This window comes from Eublepharis macularius, chromosome 7 (assembly GCF_028583425.1).
Source record: "Eublepharis macularius isolate TG4126 chromosome 7, MPM_Emac_v1.0, whole genome shotgun sequence".
Lineage (NCBI taxonomy): Eukaryota > Metazoa > Chordata > Lepidosauria > Squamata > Eublepharidae > Eublepharis > Eublepharis macularius.
Genome location: NC_072796.1, coordinates 13,657,514 through 13,664,749, shown reverse-complemented (window position 1 = coordinate 13,664,749; position 7,236 = coordinate 13,657,514).

The following is a 7,236-nucleotide window of genomic DNA, read 5'->3' as shown; positions in this document are numbered from 1 at the left end:
CTACCTTCCTCCCTTCTGCAAGAAGACAAGGTCTTTTGATTTCAAAAGGTTTTATTAGAAAGACAGCATTCAGGCCCAGGTGTCCACATTCCAGGACCAAGCAGATCCTGGCTGAGCAAAGCTTTGTTAGGAATGAGATACAGAACGAAAGTTGTTACACATCAAACCCTCAGAGTCCAGCCTCCCCCCAGAGTTCACATAGCAGGAAACTTCTCGGTGGGAACGCTGGCCAGCCAAGGTCAGCTGAGAAGAGAACAGATAAGATGCAGTATCCTCTCCCATGGACTCGGCTTCTGGCATCCCACGGGCCTAGAGAGAGAGGAAGACTAAACAACTACAGAAATAAGTATGGCGTTACTCAGGTTTCATTTCTCTAGAATAACAGACTCTGACACAGTTATGACCCTCCACACATAATACCCCTCATTCTCCTCATCTGAGGTAGGGAACCCATGTGTGTGTGAGAGAGAAGGCTTGGATTTCCCCTCTTGCTCTTCCCTCTCTTGACTTATTCAGGTAGCCAGCACCATTTAAGCTCCGCCCTTTCTTTCCTATCTATGGTTGGAGGTGCAGAGAGAGGATGTGTGTATGTGTGTGTGTGTGTGTGTGTGTGTGAATTGCCACATCCCCCTCCCCCTGCCAGCTGTCCTTATTTCAGTAGAAAACAGAAAGAACCCAGTATCACCTATAAGACTAACAAAATTTGTGGTAGGGTAGGTGCTTTTGTGAGTCATATTCAGGGGCAGCACCAGAGCCTCTGGTGCCTGCGGCCACCCCTATGTGTGCATGCATGTAGTGTGCATGTGCACGCCCCCAGCCTGCATGATGATGTCACCGCATGATGATGTCATCACACGCAAAGCTGGGCCCATTGGCTGGCGGGTGGCTGGGGCAGCACATGGAGGCTGTCTGTGCTCTGCACGCCGCCTTGGACGCCTGCCGTACCTGGCCCACGGATGCTGCACCCAGCTGGGGGCATGAACTGGTGGCGGTGGCGGTGGTGGCGGCGGTAGTGGCGGTGGCAGTGGCGGCGACGTGGGGCTGGCCCGCTGCAGCAGCTGCGGGTCAGGCACACCAGCTCCATGGTGTGCGCCTCCACCCCGGCACCCCCTCCAGCGCCCTCTCCAGTGTCCCAGTGCCCGTGGCGCCCGCCTAACCGCCTCAATGGTGCCACTGGCCCTGGTCATATCTCACTTCTTCAGATACTGTTCTTCTTCTTCTGTCCTCCTTCAGATGTGTCCTTATTCCAGTGAGGAGTTATTGGTCAACGAGGATATGGCTAGGCCAGGCATCGTTGGTGAGATCTTTGGACACAGGCTGTGATCTTTTGAAGGATAAACAGATCTGTATTTGTTAAAATGCATCTCTGTTCTCTAGAGCCCAAGTGCAATGGGAAATCATATCCAAACATTACAGAGGTGCTTCAGAACTAAGGAGAGGAAAGAAAACATGAGGCTAGCGGAGTCATAAAAGTGACAGGTTTTATGTTGACATTTCAGTCCGAGGACTCAAGCAAAGCTGAAACTTTGAAACAGAGGCTGGTCATGTTAGACTTCACTCTCCCCTCCTCGGCCCTTTTGTTGCAGGCCTTTCACAAGTGTGTGCTGCTGACCTTTTTAACTTGTACCCTCCCAGCCGGGTGGTTTCTTTCTGACCTACCCTGGAATTGGGGTTGAGTTCTCACGTGTGCTGCCTTGCACCTTTATCCAATCATACCAAACTTTTATGGCCCAACCCAGGATGTCCCCAAAGTGATCTGTTTGTCCCTTCCTGACAGGTGGGTGAACAACTCTCATCAACCTGGCTGTTTGTCACTGCAAACAGAACATCTCTTTCCTGCCTGAAACCTAAGATGTTTATGACTTTGCAGGAGTTCTTAGACATTGATGGAGGTATCATGAATATCTTTACTGTAATTCCTTCCATATTGAAAGATGTAGCATTCTCTAGGCTACACCCCCAGAATTCACTTGCCGAAGTTCCATCAAGGTCAATGAATCCATCCCGGAACCACAAGTGGGGAGGGGGGAATCGGTTGTTAAGAAACGTTTGGTTGTTTGCAATGTATAGATTTGCCTACCTGACCATGAAATCTATTCTTAAAATGAGGATGCTCAGAGATGAAAAAAACAATTGAATGAAGAAATACTTGTCACTATTACCATGGCTTTTTTTCAGCAGGAACACAGTGGAACGAAGTTCCGGAACCTCTTGAAAATGGTCACATGACTGGTGGCCCCGCCCCCTGTTCTCCAGACAGAGGGGAGTTGAGATTGCCCTCCGTGCCGCCGAGCGGCACGAAGGGCACTGTCAACTCCCCTCTGTCTGGAGATCAGGGGGCGGGGCCACCAGCCATGTGACCATTTTCTCCAAGGGCAACCCACTGAGTTCCACCACCTCTTTTCCCAGAAAAAAAGCCCTGACTATTACCATCTGTTGGAAATGAAAAATGCAGAGGGCAAAAAAGTGGAATTTCAAGATATAATTTATTTGCTTTTCTTGGAGTAAGAAGTCCAGAACATTGTTTTGCATCAACCATCGGGCTTGAAATTAATATTTTTAGTTAATTTCTTAGATCCAATTTATGCAGAGCTATATTTTACTTAGGTGTAGACACGGCTTTCCATTTATCATTTCCGGTTCAGTGTGCTGTTTCGTGTAATTGAGCAGATCGTATCTAATTATGAACTTCCCGATCTTTTCTAATTATAAATTTACTAATGAAGGACACATAATTACTTTAGTGTTAGAAATATAATACCTTGAAACAAACTTGAACTTTCAAATACTCTATGTATCATGGAGATTTTTTTCTTTATTAAGAATAATTAATATCTGCACTTGCAGATGAGACCTGCATGTGGGGATGGTATTTCTCCAGGCTGTTGGTGTTCTCCCCCTTCCCCAGCCACGGTTCTCCTTTATTCAGAATGGAGCATTCCACTTTCCCAATGACTGCCATGTTAGAATCAAACTGGGCAGCACAATCTTGTTCATGTTGCAGAGGAATTAATGCATCTCTCTGCCATGAAGTTAAGCATAATTTACAACTAGAGATGGGCACGAACCGGGAAAATACCGAACTGAACGGTTTGTGGTTTGTCATGTTTCACGAACCATGAACTTTCACAAACTTGCCCCGGTTCGCGAACCGGTTCGTTTGGTTCGTGAAAATGTCACTTCTGGGGCAGCAGAAGGTCTGCAGAAAGCCCCTTTCCCCTGATGCCTAGGAAACTGATTGATTGGTGCCAGGCTGTCTGCAGTGACAAACCGAAAAATGAACCAAACAAAAGTTTGTAGCGATTCGTCAGAAATGGGCTCTGACAAACCGCCAGTTCGCAAACTATGAACCAGCCCGGTTTGTGATGAACTTTGGTTCGTATTTCAGTTCATGCCCATCTTTATTCACTAATCGTGATATTTCCACAAAAAGATGTTAAGAAGCCTGCAAAGATCAGGGCATTGCATGCAAAAGCTCCATGTGCAAGTTCTATATCATGTGGTTCATGCGGTTCTATATCATGTGTTTCAATGAAATTGCATCATCTGACACTTGCAGTGCAATCCTAAACACACTTTCCTGGGACTAAGCCCCAGACTGCACAGATTGGGGCCTTGCATGCAAGAGCTTCCATGTGAACATCTTATATCATGTGCACTACACTTGATCTTAGCCAAAAGGCCGAGAAGCCTTTCATTAGATGTGTGGTGACAAGAAGACTATACAATTACTCCACAAACAATCTCGCAAATACCAAAAATGAGACAGGGGAGGAGTCGTGGTTCAGAGGCCAGGCATCTGGTTGGCATGTTGAAGGTCCCAGGTTCAATCCCTAGTGTCTCCATTTAGAAGGATCAGGGAATTCACTCCTCCAGTACACAAATAAAATTGCACCATCTGACACATGCAGTCACACACTTTCTGTGACTAAGTCCCATCAGTTAGACTCGAGCAGGATTCTGGCTTGACATGCTTAGGATTTTTCTTTTATGCTCCAGGACAAGTACTTTCAACACCAGCACCTCAAAACCTCAAAGCTATCTTTCCTTCTCCGTTCTCTTTCATATAATGAATCCAGAGGCTCATTTCTAGTCAATGCAGCTGTTACAATTCTGGTTGGGATTGGATATCCCTGTCTTTCTCCCCCTTCCAAGAGGCAAGCGACAGCATCTGGCATCCACTGCTGCTTCTGAACCGTCTTTCAATGCAAAATTCATTTCAGTCAACCCAACAATTTACCGAAGCACAGGTGTATTTGTAAATTATTAGCTCGCAGATTACTATATAATTGCTCCACAAACAATCTCACAAACACAACAATGAGATTTGGGAGAGGCCATGACTCAGAGACCAGGCGCCTGTTTGGCATGTTGAAGGTCCCAGGATCAACCCCGAGCAGGGCTTTTTTTCAGCAGGAATGCAGTGGAATGGAGTTCTGGAACCTCTTGAAAATGGTCACATGGCCGGTGGCCCCGCCCCCTGATCTCCAGACAGAGGGGAGTTGAGATCTCCCCTCTGTCTGGAGATCAGGGGGTGGGGCCACCGGCCATGTGACCATTTTCTCCGAGGGCAACCCACTGAGTTCCACCACCTCTTTTCCCAGAAAAAAAGCCCTGATCCCGAGTACCTCCATTTAGAAGGATCAGGTAGGGCGTGATGGGAAAGAGCTCTGTCTGAGATCCTGGAGTGCTGTTGCCTGTCAGAGTAGACATTACTATTTTTTTAAATTCAATAATGTTAAATAATGGTATAATAATGGTATCAACACTGATAACTGCTAAATACAAAATGACTAATGATAATAGAATAAACTACATGTACAAACTTCTGAATCCATAGAAACTCTCAGCATCACTGAATAAACATTTCAAGCTCCCATACATCAAGAAAACTATGCAGAATTTGGAAACACATCGATATCTTTCCAAGAATTTTGGTTTGCAGTGGTGGAATATCTTGCTGAACAAGACGTGGTCCCAGCAAATCCATACTCCTGCGATCTGATGTTTTCTCGACAATGCTGTTTGACTCCCTCTTGTGTCCATAGCTTCAGAGGAAGGCAATACTTTTTTTTGCCCCCACAGTTGGAATAAAAAGGCAGACATAAGGCTTGAGTACTAAAGTGGGACCACTTTATTCAAATAAAATAAAAACTGTCAATACAGCAGGAGTCTAGCAGTACAGATCACCCAGGACCTCCACCTTGACCTGTCTGGGTGAGCCCCAGTGCCCCAGATGAGAGCCATCCAAACGTGTGGCTGGGACCCAGCTGACCAGGCAAATGGTTCCCCCCTTTAAGCTTCCAGCACCCCCAGCCATGAAACCTGAGTGAAGGACTTTTATAGGGGGTCCCACCCAGCAGTCTGCCCTCAGGCATGGTAGCCATAAAACTAATGTGGCACTGCTCAGAGCTGAACAGGCTGCATGAGCAGTATCATGAAAGTAAAGGTAGCCATAAAACTTACCAGCTGATCCTGACAGATCCCAGTTCCCCACCAATGGGGATGTGCCGAGGGGCTCACCGGCCAGTTCACTTTTCCCAGCCTATCCTGCCAGTGGCCAAACCATTTACAGCTCCACCATAACCAATTACCATAACTCATTCGTGCTGTGTTAGGTAGGCGAAAAACACCTCTCCCTGTAAGCCAATTGAGAAAGGAGAAAAAATTCCTACTTGGCCCTGGTAACCAAATATACTGGGGCATCCTGCGCTGCTATAGGGAGGGTGGGTGGGCTGAGCAAGAGGAGCAGATTGCTAGCTGGGGAGGTGGAGCCAGCAGATAAAGCCTTTGACATCTGAACCTGGATGCTCAGAAAAAGGCATGTTGCCATTTTCCCCTTCTGGGGCACCAAACACAGCCCCCGGCCCCAGTAGCCTTAGCCTGCTGGCCAGGAGGGCCAAATTCTCTCTGACAATGTCTGATATCCTGGCTTCCATTTTTAAACTGTCGTTGTGGGAACTGGAAATGCTATCTAGGAACTTCTCTTTTTGCAGTTTTTTCCCCTGGGGCTCTGTCCGGGAAAGCCAACCAGAATGTAGTCTATGGCTCACCAACCCATCCAAAGGTGAAGGTTTCTATAGGACATCTTTGAGTCTATAGAACTTCTTTGGTTTCTTCTATGTAATGAAAACGTTCCCAAATGTTTTTAGAATGAAGGCACAGAACACCACTCGGATGTTCTGAGTTAGCATTGCCATTTTTAATTCTACAAAGAATGCTGCCCTTAGCTACAAACCTCTAATCCTCAGTCCTTTGGCATTTATGGCAAGGAGTAAGAAAGTCCATCTGAATTTTCCCTGAGGGCAGTCAAATATGCTATTTTCTAATATTAGTGTGCCAGCTTTTCTCTAGCATTGACACCTTTCACTTACATGTATTCCTGGGGATTTAAGTAATGTTCATCCCAAACCATTGCATTTCTGTGTTTCTCCCCAAATAATCCTGTTTTTCTATTTCCCCAAATAATCCTGTTTTTCTGTGTGTTGGAGCTATGTGTGATAGCTTAGTTCTCACCATGGTGGGGGTGGCAAGTGCCCTCAAGTCATAGCTGACTTAAGGCGACCCCTGGTGGGGTTTTCAAGGCAAGGCACTAACAGAGGTGTTTGCCACTGCCTGCTTCTACAACCCTGGTCTTCACTGGAGGTCTCCCATCCAATTACAAACCAGGACCGACCCTGCTTAGCTCCTGAGATCTGACAAGATCAGGCTTGTCTAGGCTATCCAGATCAGGTAGTTCAAACCATAACTGCAGTGTAATCTTTCAGGAGTGAACTGAATGTAAAACATAATAACATTCAATTTATTTACTGCCCTTCAGGGCGACGTAAAGCCTACTCAGAGCAGTTTATAAACTGCTGGCTCTCCAGATTAGAATCCTGCCACCAAACCTGGCTCTCCAGATTAGAATCCTGCCACTTTTAACCACTACCCCCAATTGTAGCACTATGATAATGAAGCTATGCTTTTTTGATCTGGTTGGTGTTTGTATAGAACTCAAGCGTTCTACTTCATCCAGTTCTTCACCCCTTTTCATTTTTGTGCATTTAATTTGGCAAAGCTTTCTTTTTTAAAATCATATTTTTCATGCATTGTGGAGCTGTTGCACAAAAACAGGTCTCCAGACAAAGCGCAGAAATACATATATACAGAATCCCCATTACCTAAAGGGAAATGCAAATTCAAAACTTTTTTTCAAGAGGCTGAAATCTGATCAATCATGTCTTAGCAATAAAA